The following is a 24,494-nucleotide window of genomic DNA, read 5'->3' as shown; positions in this document are numbered from 1 at the left end:
CAGGGGCATGGGTCACATTGGTAACACCTGTGCTCTGGCCAGATCACAGCTCACTATGTGGTACTGTGTGCATACTGCACTGGCATACCAATGCATACTACACATGCAGCCATTGTGTAACACCTACACCATTGTATGCATAGCTGACTGCACGTAACACACCAATAGGTTGTGTGGTGTCATAGCACTCTACGCTAACGGGTGTATCTACTGTACATGGGTGCTGTGTGTGTCGGGTGGTGCGAGCTGTATACCGTGACTGGGGCACACACAGGTGAGCATGTCATGCCTAGACACATGGGGAATATCAATACAGCAGAACATGCCTTTGACTAGCAACAGACTTACCTGCAACAGACCCTTGTCCTTGCGACACGCCAGACGTACCTGTAAAGGCATTGCACAAAGGTATACACATTAGCCATTACTATCTCCACAGTCAGCACTGTGCATCTCACATCATGCATGTGTGTGGTAGCATGTGCTATGCACATGTCTGCTAACACAACATAGCATACTATGGTTTGCATCTTGTGTGGCCATATACCTGGCATGTATTGCTATATCATGTGTTGTACTATGACACCCACACCCACGTCGCCTATCATACAAACATGCAACACTGACTTACCATGCGGCTCCAGGCTCATATCTCGGGAGACACCCACCTCCACAATGGACGCAAGTGTTTCTGGGTGTTCTTCCGTGGGTGTCCCCAGACTGGCCAGGAGCTCCTCCGTGGCTGTGAGTGGGGCTGGGTTGGTGGCCCACCACCTGTCCCACGCTGTTGCCTGGCGATTGCAGCGGCACGCTGTCTTGCATGCCGGATCAGGTCTGTGCAGTGCCTGCGGATTTGTTGATAGCTGCGGTTGTTTACGCCCACGCTGTTCACCCTCCTGCACATCTCCTCCCACATCTCCTGCCGTTCCTGTGCCTGCTGTGGCACATGGCTAAATAGGGCGGCGTGGTTGCCATGGAGGTATGGAATTATCACCTCCTCCTCCTGTCGGCTGAATGGTGGAAGACGAGAACGTGGCATTATCTGGAAGACATGATGATGGTGGCAGGTCACATTCACACTGCTGTGCTGGCATACTGTTGGAAATACATTGCTATGACATGTACGACATCTGCACAGTGATCTGTGAAGGGCATCGTGGCAGTGACACAGCCGATGTTCTGGCTTCACACCATTGAGCACTGGGTGTCACATCATATCTGTGTGCCACCCCATCACACTGTACACACACCATGTAGATGTTAGCCTGCCATGGACATGTGTACCTGGCTGCACCTATGTCCATATCAGTTGGCATAGGTCCCCATGTGACGTCTGTGGTACTGTTCACCTGGACGCTGTGTATATGTCAGTACACATCACGCCTGTGTCCATTGTGAACGTCAGCAGCGGCACTGTACACATACACATGGACACCTGCACATGCATGTGTTGTGCCATGTACTTCCACACAGCACTGTACGGGTGCTGGACAACTTGCCACAGCTCACCTGTGTTGCATATGTGATAGACATGGAGCAATGTGTAACCATGACACATTAGCAGGAAAGGCCATGCATAGCATGTACAAACACACATTGTGCAGAGCATCACACAGCACCTGTAACATGACAGGGTGCATCGCCACATTACTGCTGTGTATGGTTGATAGTGAGAGTGCCTTTTGTCCATTGCACCATGTGGGACTGTGATAGCTCATGCAGCCTTGCTGGTCAGCTCTGCATGATATGGCAGGGTATGCCACATACATGGCACTGGGTGTGATCCACCTGGGCGTTGACGGTATTGGTAGGGTGGCTGTCCATTGCATATGTCATAGCTGTGTGAATATGGACATTCAACATGTTTATCACCATGGTGTGGGCACTGTCCTCGAGCGAGGTATGCTGTACACTGCTTGTTGAGGGTGTGTCTGTTGCATGCAGGTATCACACATCCATGCATACACTGTAGCCCTGGCAGGTGCTATGTGCTGGGATATTGATCGACACAGTGCTGTATGTGGACACACACCACTATCCCATGCACATGGATGGCTGCCTGAACTGATGTGGGTAACACATATGTGTACATCCAGTGCCCGCTGCCACCCACATGTCTGCTGCTGCACTACACACCGCCATCCCTCCCTCTGTGAATGTGGTGTTGGGCTCAGCAGAGGTATCCATGTATGGGGACAGGGATGTTCACATAGCAGGCCCACTGATGGTATCGTCGATCTGACCATACACATATGATGCACCCTCACACATACAACCCATTCATATTGTTGTTCACAACGGTGACACAGCTATATTGCTATGCCGGAGGCATTCACAGACATACATACACACAGGCATGCACGGCCATCTGTGTCATTGCCTGGACTATTGGTGTGGTTTGGCACCTAACGTGTTTGACTGCAGGTGGCGCAGACCTACTGTGCACATGTGTACATGGTAGGCCTGTTCTACGGTAGGCATCTGTGATGTGCTGTGCACATCTCATATCTGCACATTTGGTTGGTGTCCATTGGTCCACGGGCCAGTGGTGGGACATACAGGGATGTTGCTGAACATATATGCATGCGACCCTGTACAGCTGTGACGCTTAGCCTCTCAGATGCTCATGTGGCGTGGACGTGAACAGCGTACACACAGATGTGGTTGTGGGCTGCCGTCCGCACTCCATCTCCACCTGTGGGTTGCTATCATCCCACACACTCCTTGTACTGTATGTTCAGGCTATGCACCTATGTGGGGCTTGTGTGCATGCAATACGATACTATGTGCCTTTGCACCCATCACAGACAATGTCACACAGGTACACCGCAGCCATACACATCGCAGCTTGTTGTCAGCATGTCACATGTGGTACACACCTAACACATCTCCTGTGGGACATGGTAATTTGTATGGGCATGTCCAGTTGTCACATACCACAGCTACCCCTACATGACAGCTATGCAGGACATGTGTGTGGACATCTACTGTGACATGTACACGAGCAATGCCCCCCTACCTACATCACATGGTACTGCCTGTGGAGTATGTGTGTCTGCATCCATGCTATGGCCATAGATGACAATTGTACATCAATATGTGCAACATACCTCATTTGGGTTGTCATGTGCACATGTTCCATGTGTCAATGCATTGTTTGTGTCTGTTGGGCGGTCATTGTTGTGCATGGTTTACATGGCTGACATAGCGCACTGTGTCTGATTCCAGGTACTTCATTCGCTACCAGCATTGTACCTGGCAATACATTCCAGCCATCATGTAGCCAGCTTAGATGACAGTGGGAGGTGTTCCGCCATGTGCACATATGTCACACAGTACGAGGGTGACTGAGACACATTGTCAGGACTGGGTTCTGACTGCTGTGGCTGTGTGTACCGGTGTTGACAACCATGACTGCACCAGATGGTGTCTTCTGGATGTGTGACATTCACAACAAACACCTACATTCACATGGCAGCGCATCGCCCACAACAATGGACATTCCTGCATGAACACTGTGTACGGTATGTCTGTATGACCACTGCATATATCAGTGGTGGCCACCAGCATGGCTGCCTACAACAGCAGTGTGTATCCTGTGCAAACATGGGTTACACCAGTCACAACACACCTGTGTCAGATGGCCCTGTAGTGGGTGACAGTGCAGTTCCATTCATCATGTAACAGTATACATCGCGGCACCAGTATGTTGCAGACATGTGAACGGCTGTGCTAGTTGACATATGCACACATGACACATCACCTGGTACACCGTGGTTCTGCCTTGCGACCTGCTATTGCGACCACCCTGTGATGACATTGTAACGCCCACATGGACTTGGACATGTGATGGCTCAATGGTGAATTAACCCTCCAGGTGTGTGTCTAGCCAGGTGTCCAGTAGCCACTGATCTGCATGCAGGGATAGTCTACATTGGCCTACTCTGTCACTGGGACTGTTGACTATGGTCATACTGTTGTTATGCAGGCATGTGCTGTTTGTCCAGTGTGATAGTCGTGTTCAAACACACTACCGCGACACACATGTCGAGGGGTCATCCGCCAATGGTGTGCGGCCCACATGTACATCTTCACACGCTATGCTGCCTGTGCAGTGGTGTCACATGTCTGTCTCCCGCAGGGCTGTCACAGGTAGGCACAGCATGCAGTGATGTGTGACAATGCTTACACCCTCCACTGTGCTGTACACTAGCACTGCACACACAGTACAGCACACATGTCATTTATCTGCAGTGCCTGGGACCTGCCTCCATGCCCTACACGGCACACCTGCCATTCCAGATTGTACACAGATCATACCTCCCAGGCACATACCTGACTGTAACACACACGGGTGGGTGGTTCCCACACCACACCGTGATTTACACACATACTGTATATTCCCATGACACATTGCATCATAGGTAGTCCATGTTCAGTTACCCATGTTCGTGGCCACTACGCACATTGTGACACGCGACAGTGAATACACTGTACACCACAGGTTACATGCCGGTCAGGTTGGCATACTGTACATTGCACCTAGGACAGTTGCTACTGCTATGTATTGCCAGCAACACGCCTTCCCTAGTATGGACTCCCATGTACCCACACATGCTTGTCCATGCAGTACGCATAGCTGGGTGACACATTACACGACACATACCATACCTACACTACCCTCAGCATGCACCAAACCTCCATGTGTCTGTGTGCTAGGCCTACACACCTCCCCCCTCTGTTTGCTGAACATCCATGCTTACCATCCCTGCTAGCCACACCCTAAACACACAACCATAGCAGCATGCATGGTACATACACACTACAGCCGGTATTACTGACATCCACTGACAGTGGTAGTTGATGGCATGGCACCCCGTACGATGGACAGTCTACGTGCCTATGCCAACACTGATCACAGTGCACTTCTGCTACATTTACACACTGGTAGGGACCATGCTATTCCACACTGAGACATGGTGGTACTGGCCTTTTCACAGACGCCACAGTGGTATTCCTGTTCCATGCACACGTGCTGTATGGGCACATGTGCAGGCTGTTGCACGGTAGTTATGTTCACCTGTGTCTTGTGTGTCACTTGACAGTCATGGTGTGTCCTGATGGTGCATGACATACTCCACAGCTAGCTACCTACACATGACTGCCAGACATTGCAGTGTGGGCCCTCACGCAGTGTGGTGGTATGTCTCTGCTGTTTGACTACATCCACATTCAATGCAGCATACCACGGTCATGCAGGCATTGACGACACAGATGTTGCTGTCATCGTGCCTGCCAATGGGGTACCTACCAACAATACACACTCTCACTCACTACAGGGTTCCAATCCTTGGCTGGACATTGTATTAACCCTGTGGACACATACATAGTACTGGCATGCACATGTTATGTCTGGGAACACAGTCCCGATGTCACCTCAAACCGCCGTAGTTGTTGTATCCCGCCAACCTGGCTGTTACATGTCTCTGCAGCAGCACACGTCAGTGACTGCTAGCCCATTCATGTACGCTGTGCACCCTGACCACCACACTACCACATCTATCACACTACACATGGATGGTACTGCATTGCACGTATGGGGCTGCATCTCTACACCCATGACTGGGCCATTCAGTATGGCACTGGGCCACATCTTGACATACATGCTTCACACACTCATTGACTACCTGCATGCCTTTCCTGGCACCCTTGTTGGGCTTCTGTGCGCCACAGCACACCACATCCCATGCTGGCCACCTGTCATATTATTGCATGGGTGGGGTGGTACAGAGGGTATCACATCAGACATGATCCGCTCTTTGCCCTTCAGCACCAATCCACTTTATGCTATTGCCATTGTCCACATACAGCATCACATCGCACCCTGTGTATCGGGATGTTACGCCATGTGCCTTCTGTACAGTTCACACAGTGGTGCAGGCATATCATGCTAACTACAACAAGTCAGGGACGTGTGACATTGCACGGTCCTCAGACATGTGGCCCCTCATGCTCAGTATTTGCATACATACACTACCTGCTGTCACACAGTACTGTACATGCCTACATATACCACTTCTACATACCTGGCAGCATTCTAGCTCATCCTATTCATGTTGCTGACACCCATACAGGTGTCAGTGTGGCAGATGTATCATGTAGATATCATTGCATCAGTTACATCACACATAGTGCATACACATCACCTTTGCATACTGACAGTCATGCGTTGTGTATCACATGGATACTGTCCCTACACAGGCATATCACGCTGTACATGGTTGATGTACACACACATGGCCCACATGGTGCTGTGGTTGCCATATTACACCATGGCGTGGGTACACATGTGCAGGACCACGCATTTCTGGACCGTTTGTCTGGCTGATACCTTGGGTGCCCTTGTACCAGTGCCATACACACATGTACACGCAGGCCGTGTTACAATAACACGTGTGGTGTACCTTACACAATGGATACAACGTTACATGTCTCAGTATAGTCATGCTGTGCTCTCTACCCAGCTCAGACAGTTTACATATGCAAATGACAGTCATGTAACACATCTGTGCTCACCTGCATGCCACTAACACAGGGGTGTAATCTACTCTGCCATGGGCCATGTTCTCCGCAGTACTGATGCATGTAGTACTCCTACATGGCGCTTGCAGTGGGCAGGGTGGGAGGAGCAGTCCTGCATGTGTGCACACATGCCACATTGCTCAGCCCGGGCGCCTGTGTGACATCCACAGACTGGACACACACCATGCTGTGGGACATAGGTCCTGTGCACATCCCACAGGGGCACACTGTGTCACTAGTCATGTGATAGCTTCCTTGCTGGTAGGGTGACACAGACCCATGGTACCACCACGGCGGACGCACTGTATAGACATGACAGTTGACATCCAGTTCTGCCGCTCAGTGGACACTACCATGGGGGTCAGTACTGTGTACATTGCACATGTGTTTACACACGGCTCTGCTGGACATCATTGTGGCACACATTGCACCTGCTATGGAACGCTTGGACATGGTCACTTGCTGTTCCCTCCATTTCGGTACCTATTCTGCTACTACATTGTCCCATATGTGCAGGCCATACATATCTTGTGTATGTACATAACATTAGGCCATCGCCCATCATGCATGCTATGCCTGTGATACTGTCTATGATTTGTGAACATATCCATCATGCCAGCTTTGCATTACACATAATTGACATAGTCGCCTTACTGCGTGGGATACGTGCACGCCGCGGCGACATTCCGTATGACATCGATGGTATATGCCCATGCACATGTGTGCTGTGACACTATACATACATGTCCTATCCCCTGCTGTGGCACTTCATTGTTGGATATCCACTGCCAGCATCAGCGTGGGTGGTGGCATTGTTCTGTGTTTGCAACCCCTATGGCAGACCTGGGGTACGGTTACCACCTGTGCCACTTTGCAAGGGACAGTCCCTCCTTGGGCAGTTGTGTCCTGACAAAATATATTACAAATGGCAATTGTCCTGAGATTGTAGGACATCACTATATGCCATTCTTATGTAAGAGTTGCATCACATACTTATTTATGTATGTACATTCCTAAATGTTACAAGACACACAATAAGCAACTTAACTGCTACAAGACTACAGTTTTCTTTATGCAAAACAGTAGAGTTCTAACCTTTGTACTGACCATGGGTATGTGTCCACCTGTAACATCTGATGTGTGTCCCAAGATTTCCCACTTTGGCCATTTGAAAAGGTGGCAAGTCGAACCTGGGGTTATCCCGGTGTGTACATGTTGTCCCACTGCTGTGCACACGTTGTCCACAGTCGCTGGTATGCTGCGCTGCTTTAGCATTACATATCCAACCTTCGCCTCTCTCTGCCTGATGGACAGGTATCTTTACCTACACACACCGCTCACATACTGTACAGATTCACATACGATATCGTATGCTACACACCAGTACATGTCGTGGGTTCGACATACCTTTCCAGCCTTTTGTTCTGGGTTCGCCTCTATTCCCTTGTTTCTCCTTCTCTATTCGTGTTAGTTCGGTATGAACATACGGTTTGAATATCCAGGAGTCTTCCTTATATTCGCCGTCACCTGAGGCATGTGTGTTAATCAGGCCAATAGCTGTTCCTCGGTGTGTACTTATGCGCATATCGGCGGTGATCCCCTTCCTTTCGCTCGTTACGCCGGCACTAGCCCATGGTTCTTTCCTCGTGTGGCCGTTGGTTATTTGCAATACCTTCGTGAGGATGGTATGTATTGTATCATGTTTGTGTGACTGCATCCGCTATGTGTGGTGTCGGGCACATTTCGCTGTGGTGTTAGCCGTGGATTGTGTGTGTTGAGTATGGTATTGTGTTCGACATGTGGGTCCCCGTGTCCTGGCGGCGCCTGTCGATGGCGTTGTGCATTCAGATGTGTTACATAGCTGTTATTTTCCTGTACATAGCGGATGCAGGGATGCATCAGCCGCTGCTAGTGTTTCCCAGGAGCTTGTTGTGGGTATGCCGCTGTCATTCACTGCCTGTATGTGTTTGCTACGGTTTTAGCTGTTATCCCTTTGATATGTGCAATGGGGTATATCTGCGGATGTGGGTGACGGGTACGGGGTGTGAGTCTTGCATTTATACATACCAGATATGCTTGTGTGTGTGCTCCATCCCTGCTTGGGGAGCTGCGGGTTACCTGTCTGTTGTTCCGGGAATGTTTGTTTGGTTGATGTCGCCTGCTGTCGGTATCGCCTGCATGTGTGCTTCCTGCACGTATTCCTCCTTCACATCGGTTATATATCTGCGGATGTTCGTCCGTGCCTACTATCCATTGGCATTTTGTCGCTGATAGTTACGGTGAATGTGGTCCTATACTTGGGGCGGCCTGTATGCTACCGGTAGCCTCCTATTCGTGGTGCCGCTTGCTTACACACCGCGGTATTTACGGGACCGTAGGTGTTCACGATCGGTGCCGGATAGCACATTCAGATTTTCGCCGCACATGCCTGATGCTGTGTAACGCTGGCGACGGACCGTGGTGGAGTCTACCTTATGGGCGCGATACCTACGGTCATGGTTTGTACATGGGCCCTTTGGGTCGCCTGTTGGGTATGGCCCTGTGGTACAGTTTGGGACATTTGCGGTTTGCATCGCTTTTACGTCGCCACGTGCATAGCCACTGAGGAGATGTCAGTACTACTTTGTGGGTACTGCTGTACATACGCCTATGGTTCCTGTACTGTATGCCTACGCCTGTTATTACACTCCGCCTGTGACATGTCATCTACATACACAGTTTACAGTGGCACACACATTACACACACACAGCGGAACACACGACAACCTCACCTCACACACACACATATTGCCGCCATGGCTGTCAACCTTCTATTTCCAGAGTGAGGAACACACACAGTAGTAATGTGAAACAAATGGGCATAATGTGGAACACATAGTAATGGCATAGTGACAACTTCAGCTAAGTAGGTCATAGGTTGATTGTAATATGCTGATTTACTTACAGTGAAGAACCTTTACTGACTTACTATGAGTACATTCTATTTACCAGGATGTCATTTATATACATTCCTAACAATGGATGTTTGACAGACATTTTCAATGTGGAACTTGGAGGAACTGCGAGGAACATGAACTGTTTTACACCCCAAATGAGGTACGCTCCTCATGATGTCGCACACTTCACTGGTATGCTTTCCGCCGCACCGACGGTTGAACACAATACCTACGTTGGTCGCATCGCCGGTGGCGGCAGTATCTCCGCGACTCATATCCTATGGATATGACACGCACATATCTAGGGTTGCCACCTTTTCAAATACACAAAGTGGGACATTGTCTGTGGAAACGCCAGATTTTGCATGCAAACACATACCCACGGCCAGTACAAAGGACAGCAATTCACTTTTTTGACAGGATACAAACCTGTAGCATTACAGTTGCTTATTCTGTTTATTATCATATTTAGATGTTTCTTCTACAAAATCACTTGTTTTATGCGACTAATATAGAAATTATGGGAAATAGTTTTGTCCTACAATCTCAGGACATTTGCCATTTTGTCAATGTTTTTGCAGGACACAACTGCCCAAAGGGGGACTGTGCCGCACAACGTGGGACAGGTCGTAACCCTACACATATCGCGCTACTGTACCCTGGACTGGTGACCATCCCGACACGCCGGATATGTATTGATGCAGGTTAACATTTCCATGGTTGGCGTTACCTGCCCTGCCCACCCTCCAGGATGATCGGGTTGTCGGTCACTATGTTTACTATGTGGTGATTTCGCCTTACTTATCTGTGAACTTGCATCCCTGGGTTCCATATTACCCTGTTGTACTTTATATCTGTGTATGCGCATATATTTCTACATGTGTACTGATGTGTATTTCCGTATCTGTGTATGCACATGAGTACATATGTGGTCGACTTGCGGCGATAGTGGCAGCATACGGCTACGCCGTGTGCTGTAGAACCGGCGGCGTTGAGGTGTTGGCCGTCCATGCTCTGCTGGCTATTGGGTGTGCGGTGTCTGGGCGGTGCCTTTGTTGGAGTCACACATACGTCCGCACATACGGTACACATTACGGGCGGACACGCTTGTGTGGCGCGCATTTTACTGTGTGTGCAGGTCAGGAGGTGTCAGTCCATGGGGCCTACACTGTCAACGCATGTGCTATGCGCTCCCTCTTTGCCAGGGCGTAGGCATATTGGGTACGCCTCTGTCTACCTACTGGGGCTGGCTCAGTGTGTCCATGGCGCTGAACGCCCTGTGCCTGTGCTTGCCCTGGCAGTTGTGGCGGGCTTGGTGGCCCTCCGCATTATGTCCCTGCAGCAGCTGTTTCCGCAGAATCATATTGTGTAGCATACAACATACTATGAATATGTGGGCACTTGTGCCTGGAGAGTACTGCAAGGCTCCACCGGATGTATCCAAGCACCGGAACCGTGATTTCAACATCCCAACACACGCCTATGATTATTCTAGTTTGTGCGTGTGCCTCATTATGGCGTTCTTGCATGTGTGTGTGTGCATTCCTGATGGGTGTCATCAACCACGGCTCCAGTGCGTAGCCAGCATCCCCCACAAGGTGACCTTGTGTGATGTCCCCTGGCTAATACCTGATACAGTTGTGGGGCATGCCAGATAGGGGAGTCGTGGTAGCTTCCAGGGCTGCCAGCACACACATCCATAATAATGCCCCGCGCATTGCACACGACCTGGCAATTGATGGAGGGGTATCCCTTGCGGTTTATGTAGCGCCTACCCTGCTCCCGGGTGGTGACTTAATTTCTATGTGCTGCACAGTCTATCGCACCCAGGACCTCCGGTATTGTGCCACACGGTGGAAGCGGCGATATTGCTAGCCAACTCCTCCTGAGATGTGGGTAATTTATGTGCTCATGCGCATGTGGTAACATCCCATCCAGGAACTGGTGTAGTACCCTGGATGCTGATGCCTGTGAGATGCCCATTATGTCCCCGGTTGGCCTTTGAAAGGTACCTGTAGCCAGTATTCGCAAGCTCACACATACCTTTGTGTCCACTGGGATGGGCTGCGCTCTGTTGGCTGTTGTTGTCAGCCGCGGCCGGGACAGCTCCAGTATTTGCTGTAACGTGTCCCTGTCCACGCTGTAGCGCCCTACTATCTCCAGGTCTCGCAGCCCCTGGTAGGACACCCTTGGTCTGAACACTCTCCTTCTCCTGTGAGGCCTACGGTCGTTGTCGGCACCACCCTCCGCAACTCCGCCTGTCTCTGCCACATACCTATGCATCACGGCCGCGGCGGCACCCAGCATATACATATTAAAAGTTCCCCGCCTGTTTACACTCCTACGGTGCGGCGCTTGGGAAATCGCGCTGTGTGTTGTGTGCATTCACATTTAATACTGTTGTGCTGTATACCCGGTGATGTCATTGGGTGTGTCAGGCGGCCGTATCCACGGATTATTTCCGTGGTTTTACGCTTGCAGCTGCAACGGTACTGCCTGTAGTGTTACATTACAGTTGCCTGCATTGCCTTCGCCTGGCATCTTACATTACTGCATCCTGCAGGCACATGGCATATGATGCATTTTATCTGCAGCCGCAGTTATGCTACCTCTGTACTTGGCTGTGCTATTTCGGTTCTTTGCTCTTTGCTCTTTGCATTTCTACTACATCCCCTACTATCTTTGCACTCATATGCCTCCCCTTTCCCGTTATGCAGGAGTCTGCATGCAGAGTTATCAGCTGCCGGCGTTTGCCCTTCCTGCATTGATTGGTGTTAATTGCTCATTACGGATCCATTTACACTGCTTCCGTGATTTCCTCGTATTCTCCGCATTACCTTCCTATATCCCTGGTTGTTGCCGGTGAGGCCGCCACATGACTGGTTTAGGGAACGAGTCATCCTCGTGCACATGCATTTGTACGCCGATTCTGTACTCTCAGCGCATCTATTTCCTAACACGCCAGTCCTGATGCTGTGATGTGCATTGTACAGCCCAGATTTGCTGACCTCCAATATCCTTCCTCCTACAGTGGCACACCCTCTGTGGTTGACATGTATCTCGTAGGCCACTCCTCGGTGTAGTACCGCCACGCCGCTTGCTCCATCCTTACGCCGGCGCCGATTTTGCGATTCACTATTATCTGCCTCATTTGCATGGAATTGACTACTAATACATGGTTACGGCGCCGGACACCGCCACCACTCCTTGACAACCATTGCGCTGGGGTTGCAGCTTTACATACATACTATGGTGTGTGGTGGCTGTGCAGCTGATTTGTGTTCTACTGCTCTTTTAGGACATTGTCATATTATTTCATTGCTTTACAACTTCTGTGCACATATCCCGGGTCTGCTGTTCTTTCTACATACGTGCCATTTATGTCATTTTTACATTTTGTGCATATTTTCTTTGGACATTCTCGGTGCCTTTCCACATTGGCATATTGCACCTATATGATACCTGACTTTGACAGCCTTCCGCTACTCCTCCGGTATGTTTGGGTAAATGTAAACCGCTTTTTTGGTTTACATTGCCGCGTTCTTACGCTTACGCCTGCGCCACTTCGTGGATCGCTATTTGCCCTCATTTGCATGGTGCAATACCGCACACAGTGTGTTTTGCATACCTACGCCGGGCGGGACGGTCCGCGACGCCGGTAGTGCACGTGGAATTCATTCATACCTGAATCGCTAAGCAGCCATATTTGGCGTTATAACGCCGACGCTATGCTGGCGCCTGGCGCAAGGTTCATGAATCCCGGGGTTTATCTTTAATGTCAGTAGAAGTAACATCAGGAAACTTAGCAAAAAGGCATCAACTATGAGTACAAAATAAATAGTAGCATCATAAAAAATGACAACCATCATTACAGATCAGTAGACAATAATACACACACACACATACACACACACACACACACACACACATATATGTATATATATATATATATATATATATATATATATATATATATATATGTATATATATATATAGCTATAAATAGATATACAAAGTCAGAAGAGCATAATTTTGTAGCTGAAGGGCATCTTTTCACTCAAGGAAGGTCAATAGGCTACTTTTTACCTCACTAATCTAACCCAACATTGAAGATAATGCTGAGTTTTATAGCCATAAAAACATTGAAAGAATCTAGAAAGGAATGATGATGCATGCAGAAACTTTTACTGTTCAAAAAGGCTTCAGGAAATGTCATTATATTTGACTTCTCATGAGTTACTTATTAGTGACTTCTGCTTGGTCTTTAAGGCAGCGTCAGGTTCTGCTCTATTTGAAAGTTTATACCCGAACTGCACCTCTGCGGAATGTAACACCAAACTGGGAAATCTTATACTAAAAGTAAATATCAATAAAAATCAAAATTAACAAAAATACTTGACAGATATGTTGCACAGTGCCTTTAAGGATTATCAAATGAGTTTCCCAGATTATCAGAAGTCTTTTAAATCTATATTGGAATTTTGACAGTTTGCGCTTTAAATATCAATGTGCTGTCCAGGATTTTGTTTGTTCCTATCGTGTCTCTGTAATACATTGTATTTACAGACATTTTTACTGCCATGCTGCTCTTTATTAAAAATTGTATTTATGTACCTGCTGGGGTGTTCAAATTTCAACCTTTCTTTAATATGTTTAACCAACATAATGCAGTTGGTGTTTGAAAGTTGAATTTCTAACTATCATCAAGAACGTGTCCACTTCTTTCATTCTGTTATTTTTTTTATTTTCTTTCACCATTTCTGCATTTTCTTTTTGCCCTATATGAGAGAGCTTCTGCTGCTGTGGCAGCAATGAACTATATGCTGATAAAGTTTTTGGGTTAGCATACATAGCATACAGTTTTCATCCATCTAGGTCTGCACCTTTTAGTTTGGTATTTTGTTGTGTGTCATATACTTGTGATACCTCATAAGTCCTGTTGTTTGCAACAATAACAAATCTATTCAATCCTTAATACTTGGTTATGTTTTTTTTATGAGTGCTAATTGTCTCAGGCACCATGGTCTTAGTGGTAGTTTAGATTAACAGTATTTTCTGTTAGAAGACTTTCTTTTCCCTTGTACTCCCAATTAACCTTATAATCTTTTGCCCTCTGAAATGGTCTATTGACTTTAGCCCTGCAGTAAGCATAGTTATTATATTTTTCCACCATTTGTAATTTCATGACTTGGTTTCTTAGCATTTCTTGTTTGGGAAGCCAGTGATATACTTTTTCCAGTCACCAGTTTAGGCTGTCCTTCATTGTAGTTAACTGTGCTTACTTGGAAGTATATTATTAATAAAACTGCGTCTTGTTTGGGGAAATGCTTGTTTTTCTTGATTTCCAGCATGGGATTCAGGATAGCCTCTTGGAAAATCAGTGGTATACGGAAGCTATTTAAATGGTTTTTACTGCTTTTACCTCTTAAGGTACTGCATCCAGAACTGGCATGCCACCAAAAAAGATAAGGTAAAGAATAGAGAGTTAAGGAGGATGTAATATCAGTTAACTGGGGTCCCTATTAGATCAACAAAAACACTAAAGATCAAATGCCTTAGAAATCTAAAATGCCGTTCTTTGGAATCACTATTGTGAGATCGCAGTACAGTGAAGATAAGAAAATTTGCCCTTTCCTCACTGTAGTGCGATCTCGGGATTGGTATATATAATTAGTAGGGGGTATGGGGGATGCATCCCCCGACAATACCTCTTTCGAAGAATGGCATTTTCGATTTCTAAGCCTTTCGAACTTTAGTGTTCTCATTGATCTAACAGGGACCCGTTAACTGTCTCCTCTTCATATGCTTGGAAGTAACAGACTAGAACTTCTATTAGATGCAGAGCATTATAGGGACCCTTACAGTTTTTGACTCAATTCAGGATTATAAGAATATTTAAGCTTATATATGTAATGCTTATTCAATTCTCTTTATCCCACCTGAATTGTACATTTTATGCAGGGGAAATGTAGTGCTTGTAGAGGATTTTAACAAATTCCCTGCTAGAAATGACAACAAGAACTCCATAATATGCAGAATATCCCTTCCTGGACAGACAGTAAATCTGGGGATGGCTGATCTTTTTTTAGCCTGGCAGGTACAGTTTAAATGCTATTCTGTGGTGTACAGAATTATGCCTCTCACTGGTAGGGTCTTGAATGGCAAATTAGTGTTGCTGCTCTGTGTTGTTGTCCCTAGGAGGTTAGCATGCTCACTTTTTCTACCATATCTTACTAATAATAAAACTCCCTCACACCTTCTTTGAATGGTACACCTGGCTCAAGTTTATTAACAGCCTTAGTTAGGAGAAAGTTTGAATTTTAGAAATGTATCTGGCAGCATCATCTTGGTGATCCATCTTCTTGGCTTGCAGTGTGACATGATTTTAAAAGCTTCTTACATGCTTGTCTACAGTTTTGAGCTATATACTGTGTAAGCATTGGAAGGGCAAGCATTAGGCAACATTTGTTATCTTCTCTGACTTTCAAGTGGTGATCTGTTGAACAGGTGTATAAATAATTTAATCAGGCTTTACAGGTAAGAGTGCAAAAGCCAATGGGTATTAAAATTCCTGTGGAGATGGGATAGGTTCTGTTCATCTTGTTCTGCACATCTGTGACCAATGGAAACATTAATCAAACTCTGCACATCAAGAAACTGGGTGAAACATTTGATACACTCTAATTCTAGAGGAAGGATATTTTCTTCCAGCAATATCATTCAGGGATTTTTATCAGTTTATTAGTCTGAGACTTCCTGCTGTTGCAGGTAGAAATGATAATGTTATGGAGTATTTAGAAGGTGTGCAGCTTCTCTTTCTCATACGCAGAATGAGACGTTAGGCTTGTTTAATGAATATAAGTTCTAAACTAGTAGTTGTTTCTTTATGTTTGAGAAGGCTGCTGGCTTTGATGTGATATCCATGGAAACATATTAACTTTTTCTGCCACTAAAGGTCTCTAAATTGTTGCTGGTGATCAACATCTATACTGTGGACCCCATTAGGTCCTTTCCCCAATCCTGGCTCAACTGCATGACCTCCATGGCCCTGAAGCCCAACAAAGAATTTTTCATGTCTGTTAATTGCAGGTCAGTTTCAACCCTAGTTTTAAATTATAAACCACACATGGCTTTTGGTATACTTGGATTAAATCTTTAGATGGAGGTCTTATTCTTTCAGATCAAACAGGTATTGTATCTAAGAGGTAACTTAGTGATAACAGTTAAAATGTGCTTGGTATCCTGGCAGGAGCTCAAAACTCAGGTGTGACAATATCTATGATAAGTGCTGATACTGAATAGTTTGTTAGTATATTATCTTGGGAAAAATTATTTTGTTTTAGTAAAATATGGGTTCCTGCAGCAATTTTTATGAGTGGCCTAAAAAGAGATGTTTGGTTCATCCTAATACATCAGTACATCAGCTTGTTCTCCTGAATCTTGCTCAGATACTCTTTCAGTGTGGTTACAAACAGTGGTGTCTACTATCCCCCATTTGTAGAGGGTGCCTTATATGAAATTTCTATGTCAGTTAGTAAGTCTTGGAGTGTCACTTATCAGACACCTGAAGTTATCTACTTGTGGCCAGCAGGGCTAAGAATGAATTACTGATGCAGTCCAATCTGAGGATTATGGTGTTCTCTGCAGTCTGAGGCTGTTTTACTCTAGGCACAGATAACTAGTTGGTGCACTGCATGTCTGCTCTGAACATGAAAGAGGTATGGCAGGTATGCAAGAAGGTATGGAAAAAATGAGGGTCTCCTAAAATCCAGGTGTAGACATTGTAGGGCAGATTCTAAGTGGAGCTGATATTTGTAGTTGTTGAATCCCCAGCTTTTATAATGCCTTGAGAAATTTGGTATACCCTTTACAAGCCTCTTTTTGAAAGTAGGTAGATGACATGGTAGGATGTAAGATTTCTAGTTACAAATTAAAAAAATATCTGTAAAAGAAGCACACTTAGAAGTATACTAAAAATAATAATAGTTTAGGGATAACCTAAAGAAGCTTTACAGACACTGTTGAAAGAAAGCAATGAGGGTATTAACAACCACCAAAAGTAGAAGGCATTAGTTGTTTCTGCAGAATTAGCTGTCTCTGCAGAAACATCCCTGCTGGCCCTTTTTGAACATAACAAAGTTGCCAAACTAATATACAGGATAAAACAAACTATAAAATAAAGTGTACTATAGGCAGCATGGACTAGAACAAAGCCCATATCTGCAACACTCTAAAGCTGTTTGCAGCTCCTTTCTGATGCATTAATATATATGCAGCATGCTTTATTATGTGAGGAAAGACAATAGTTATTAAATAAATATTAACAATGTGGTTTTTATGAGAAAAGTACTGCTGCTATAACGTGAACTTCCAAGTCAGGCTATATCATTGCTCCCAATCTTCATACTCCAACTGACAAAGACAGAGCCTGTTTCTTTTGCTAAAAAATGCAGTCACAAGAACAGAACAGACATATAATCAAAGAAAATGGTGTCGCTAATAACCATGCCATACTGAATAATGCAATACTGGAAAACTGCAGAAAACGACTAAATCTTAACAGAACACTTGACAGAATAAAAATGTATTTAACAGCATTTTATAATTGCCGGTTATCTTTTGGTTTACAGGTGTACAAGATGCACCTCAGAGTGACAAATTATACTGCAGTATAATGAAACACTGACAAGTACCATACCTGTGAGAGAGGAAGCAACTCAAATGATTGCACTAGTTATAAGAATTCACTGAAGGATATTTCAAGGGCATTTATACATCAGGCTCCATTACTGATTGTATCTCATTCACAGTTCTTAATAATCTGTACAAGAATGCCAGTAAGAGACAAAAGGTAACATTTTCTAGGGAGCATTCTACTTGTCAAGAGTTCTAAAAGAAATGAAGGCTATCAAAGGCCAGAGTAAGGTTATGCCTAACATAATTTCAAATACCTCAACCCAGGTGGTATGTTGTGAGGTATATCAGCTCCTATGTGAGAATTATATGCATTTAATAAGGCATCCACTGCCACCTCATATTGTTATTAGTTTCTTCCATGTACCTTTGTTCCTTTTGTGTAGCATGCGGTGAAATATTAAAGCAAACATGAAGCATTTCTGTCTATAGTCTTAGTAGTGCATCCCAGATTATTAAAAATCTATTATCTGTACATCAATAACCTCCTAAATCACCTCTGTAGCTGTGATTTCTCTATCATAAATTCCCTAGAAGTAAAGGACAATGTCATTCCTACATCTAAGAGCAGCAGCCCAACATGGCTTCAGGCATGGCAACAGCACTATGGTCAGGAGTTTGCTCTTGATATAGATTGCCTACTATATGGAATGACCAAATTTAGCCATAGAAGCGATAATTAATGTACAAAGGTGTTTGAACTGCTTCATCTTCTATTGCTTATTCAAAGTTTGTGCTGCATATCAAAACTAAAATCAAAAAAATTGTGATCTGTAAAACACCCGTAGCTTCTTATTTAACAGCTGACAGATTTATTTCATATAACTGAACAATTTCCTCTTTTACCTTGGCTGCTGTCTTTTCAAGTATGTTACAAAATCTGTGATAACCTATTTTATACCTTGCCCATTTCGACAACAGACAGTGAAATCTGCTCAGCCAACTCAACAAACGAAATGTGTTTCATATTACATAATATCAACCAGAATGCTGGAGGAAATAATTAAACAAAACTGGAATACCTTGTTATCTAATTTCAGTATACAGATGGAAGTTAATGAAAAAACTTACATTCATGTACAGAATGGCCAAGAGTATTTAGAAAAGCTGGAACTGACGTATGTTACAACAAAAGACTTATGGGGCATGTTCAAATGTCAGCATTGCAAGCATTTCAGTTTTATACATGAGGACAAGGTTTTTTTTTTTTCTTTTGGTTTAGTTTTCCAGAATCTCTTTTTAAAGAAAATGAGACACTAAGGGGTTGGACTATGTGACTGTTTGTGTTTGTTTTCATTTGTTGTAGGATAATGGAAAAAACGTTAAATAGGTCTATTAGAGAATATCCTTGTGACATGAGAAAGAATATTGATGTCAGCACAATAACTAAACACACTAACAAAATTGACCACATGCAGAAGTTAGATTTTCTAATTTGCTGACAAGGAAACAGAATGGAGGTTTTAAGAATGAACTGATGTTTGCTGGATTAAGGATTAAAAGTGAACCATGCAGGCAGATATTGGGGAGCATTCACAAACTGATAGAATACTGCACTATTCAAATTAGTATTCTGAGTTGTAAATGATGAATGGTGATACGCAGAAAGGAGGCAATTCATTGACACACATAATGTGGTCATGCTAGTAGGAGTGCATCACATGCAAGCAAATGCATAATGACATACAAATGATAGTCAACATACTAATAACAGCCACATAATATGCAAATGATGAAATCAAACATAGTGGTGTAATTCATAGATTTAATCAATGAGCTGCAGCAGTCAACTTATCTGTACATCATCATTTCTGAATGAAAAAGTGAATCCCTTGCACTAAGTTGACAGCAGTAGCAACATCATTATCGGATAGCATGTACTAGTGGCTACTTTTGAAGCTGACATCTGCATTATTGCATGCCACTTCCTCTATATCACCAGAGTCCATCAATGACTAGCATGCATTCACTTCCATGACAGGGATATAGTCAATTGTTACCATGTGGACACAGACAACATAGGAGAACTAGTATACGAGTGCCATCTATATGTGGGATCAAAGGGCATATATGGACTGCATATCCCTGTGGACATGAAGGATTATGTAGCATTAACCATTACTACTCTAGGGACTTTTCAGCAAGCCTTGACCTTGTGGGTCATGCACACGTTCTTAGATGTGATACTGATGTATGTGGAGAAACATATTTTGCTCTCATGAAAAACAAAGGGGAAAACCACTACTATGTGGGCATTCAATGAAATAGCCTATTTCCTGTGGTTCTGGAGGCCACTGATTTCATCCACATTGCTATTAAAGCCCCTCCTGTTCCAAATGTAGTATAGCACATCAACTAGAATGGTTGTTATTCTATCAATTGCCAGGTAGTGTGCACTGCACAGGGCATTATGTACATTGTGACTGAGCTCCATAAAGGCAGTTCCCTTGATTCCCACATCTGGCACATGTGTACTGATACCAGTGTTTTATGAATGGGTAATTTCCACAGGATCATTTAGTCAGTAGGTACAGATGTTGCCATCCTGGGGTCCATTAAGATGTGGTCCTATGAACATAGGTAGATGACCACTCATAACAATTTTTTGGCTGTTGTGTGTTGCAGGTGATGTTATGTATGCTGATTACCCCCATTAACAGCCGCCAGACAGTGGCAGAAATGGCATACAACACTGCAGTGGTGTAGAAATGGAACATTATCAAATGCATGCTCAGAGTACACCAGTTTCACTTCTGTTCTCTTGTTACATCAGGTGATGCACTGCAGTATGCATTGGAAACATGCAGCAATATGTTTACACTGTGTACCATGCTATCCATCATGGTGCTGTGACAACTGTTACAGCATGCAGAGACCATAGCCCTGGCTGACATACCTATGCTTGCAAATGTCACAAGTCATTTAAGGATGCAGCTACAGTAGGCTTCTAAGTAAGCAGAGCCAGGTACAATATGTCATAGCTCTGACAAATAGGTAGCATCTGGCCCACCGCTATGGGCCATAAAAAAATCAAGCAGGGAACAAAACTGATGCATACATTTACATACCCAGGCTATGCATTGACTGCCCACGATGTTCGTCAGACAGTATGATACCCACACTACCCAAAGGAGAGGGGGAAAGGAATTGTCATTATCATTTTTACATGGGAGGCACAATGATGTGGGAGAACAATGCTATCATATGGGAAAGGTCATGATTGGTGGCTATGGTGAGCATATGCACATTAGGGTAGTTGTGGGATGTCAGAGATCTTGTCAGCACATGATGTTGTGGGGGATCTACAGAAGGAATTCTGGCTGTGTTTACCAGGATACCCAGCACTGACAGGTGAGGAGATGTGATCCAGGGGAAGGCATATAGCATGTCAGATGTATATGCATAAATGCCATTATGACCCCTGGTGTGTACTTCTAGCAAATGGATGGCCCCCACTAAATTATGCATGGTTGGACAAGAGTACATGTCAGTCATGTGGCATCTACAGAGGAGTGGACTGGTGTTGAATTTTGGGAGTCTGAATAAGATGTCCAGTAGGGTGTACCTACAATGCCCACAGTGGAGTCAGACATCTGCCAACCATGTCCACATGAGTACCTATGGCCAGGGTTAAAGGCTGCTATGGAGCTAGACAAGCATCAGCCATGATCCAGTGATCATTTAGATGCTACAGTGGAGTCAGATGAGCATTCATCATAATCTGGTGACTATCGATAGCCAAGGGAGGAGGCAGCGATGGATAGTGTACTCATCCCAGGAAAGTTTTTGTCTTCTGTAGAATTTTAATGTACACACCTGCAATGTGCAACTGTCCCCTACCTTACATATGGTGACCAGTTCCAAACAGCTGCCTGAACATACTTATGGATGTCAGATAGGGCTGCTTATTGAAATGTACAAATCAAAATAAAAATTGAAAACACAGGAGAACAGTGAATCTCTAAAATCATTCTTCTCCTCAAAAATGTTTTTGCAGGGGGCAAGCACCCCTCACCAACTTATATATGCCAACTCTGAGATCATCATACCTCAGTGAAATAGGAATATTCTGAGAAATGGCATCTCTCACTTACTATATGTACATACAAACTTTTGGCTATTCATTCTCTGTATTTCAAAACACATTCTAGTGGGTCCCAGCATTTCAAATGGTTACCATCATATAGGCTACTATTACAAGCTTCCCGTTTCAAATCATTTGCAGTTGTTGAAGGTCATCATGCAGGCCCAATAACACACTAAGCAGCTATGACATGGTTTGATTAGCATCCACTGTGCTTGGAATACAAGCCTAAACATTTGCTGATTGGTGCCAAGAGTGACAATCATGTCATGGAATAATAAGGTCTGAGAGTGAATAAGGTCTGAGAGTGACTATGACCACCAACGTGCCTCTCCCCAGTGATACGTGTGTCCACATTCTGAGACAATGTGGACATCTGATACCTGTTGCATAGGTGCTGACTCTGTATCATGGGTGAGGGTCATACAAATGGAATGTTCTAGACTAAATACAGGTGATGTGGGAGATGCATCCTTGATATCTGTAATTCCCTCTGCTGTCAGAGGTGGGAGTGTTCCTTCCACTGTTAGCATTGCTGATAGAACAATTGTGCATTCAGACTGTGAAATGTGCATGATATCATTATCCTCAGCCTCTTCAGACACACTGAGTCAGGCATTTGCTGATTTGTATTGCCAGGTCCTATCCTAATAGAATACACATGCATAACATATAACTATATAAACTGGTACACGTGTAACTCCTACAACCATGCATCACACGGGCAGCTACATGTCAATTATTTACATAGTATTTGAGCATGTAAGTAGTGGGTCTATATCAGATAATCAAACTTTTAAAAGTTTGAACACCATATGGCCAAGACCATATGTTTGAACTCTTAAAAGTTTGAAAATCAAATAAAAAAACAAAACAAAAAAAAAAAGCAGTAGAAAAACTACCTGAAAACTTAAGCAGGGGGAAAACTTCCATTGCCGCACTGTATGGGGATCTCCATTGAAATGTTCAAACTTTTAAAAGTTCGATCATATGGTGTCGACCATATGACGTACAAACTTTTAAAAGTTCAACAACGTGATAGGAAGCCGTAAGTAGCTTTCTGTGCAGGTTGTCTCTGCTACAGGCTGGATGTCCTAGGGGTCAAAAATGGGGATGGTATGTGTCAGTTAACTATGCAGAAGTGCAAAGCAAGGTGCCATTGCAATGTTATGTGCCACATTAACCTGGTTTGTCCCCATAGATACTCATACCTTGTTCTGCAGGTGTTCTTAATTTCAACCCTGCTGTTCCTGTGTTTTATTAATGCAGATAGCTATCTGATAAAACACCACGATGATATCCTAGGCCAAGTACTCCTCGAATGGCATTTGCCAGTACCCACCAGGGCTATTCCAAGAGTAGCTTCCACAACCAATCAACCACCAGGGATAAGTGTTTTCTCAGTAACACCACAGGGAACAGGATGGACTCTTTAGTCTCTGCCAGCTTCCACTGTAGTTGTTGTGCACCCCTGGTGGCAGACCTGTTCCTGGCTACCTTATGGATATTGGTCTAGGCATGGAGATCAATGTCAATGACCATGGTATACACCTACACTAGTGTTTGATTGTGAACATCCATCACATTAATATCCTGCACCAATTCCTACCACCCCTAATCCTAGATGGCCTTGTCCACTTTAGCTTTCTCCAGGATTCTCCTACTCTGTGTTTTGAGGCTAGCAGCAGGATAACTATCTCCTGTGAGGTGAATATTTCCAGGCATTGCTGTCCTTTTTGTGACATGATAACTTGTGTACAGCTTTGGGTTCGCATACAGATAATTGTGTTTATGTAGGACTGACCATGCCATCCAATAACTGAGATCTCACTGTCCCAGTACCTTTGTGGTGAGTATGGCCTTGTGCACTGCTATACGGCTTCCATTTTGGCACTACACCATGTTATGTTAGCTGCGGGCATCTAAATCACATGTGCTATCTCTTGCACTGGTGTCTCCAGCACAGTGTCTGCCCATTGTACTGAGGGAGCAGTATCCCAAATAGCCTGCTCTGTGGTCTGAATGGATATGTAACCTTGTAAAGATGCTTATACAGTAGGACTGTGGCTCAACCTGCATGCTCCCTGTGTCCTGCCTAGATGCCATCCATTAGGTCTGCAAGCTGACTTATTTGTTCACACTGCCAGATCTGTTTGCACACTGTCTCTGGACAGCAACCTTCCCTGTCTCTTTCTTGT

Source organism: Protopterus annectens, chromosome 1.part0 (genome assembly GCF_019279795.1).
Source record: "Protopterus annectens isolate FY-2018-M chromosome 1.part0, PAN1.0, whole genome shotgun sequence".
Classification (NCBI taxonomy): domain Eukaryota; kingdom Metazoa; phylum Chordata; order Ceratodontiformes; family Protopteridae; genus Protopterus; species Protopterus annectens.
The sequence above is the reverse complement of the archived record's forward strand: the minus strand, read 5'-3'. Positions refer to the sequence as shown.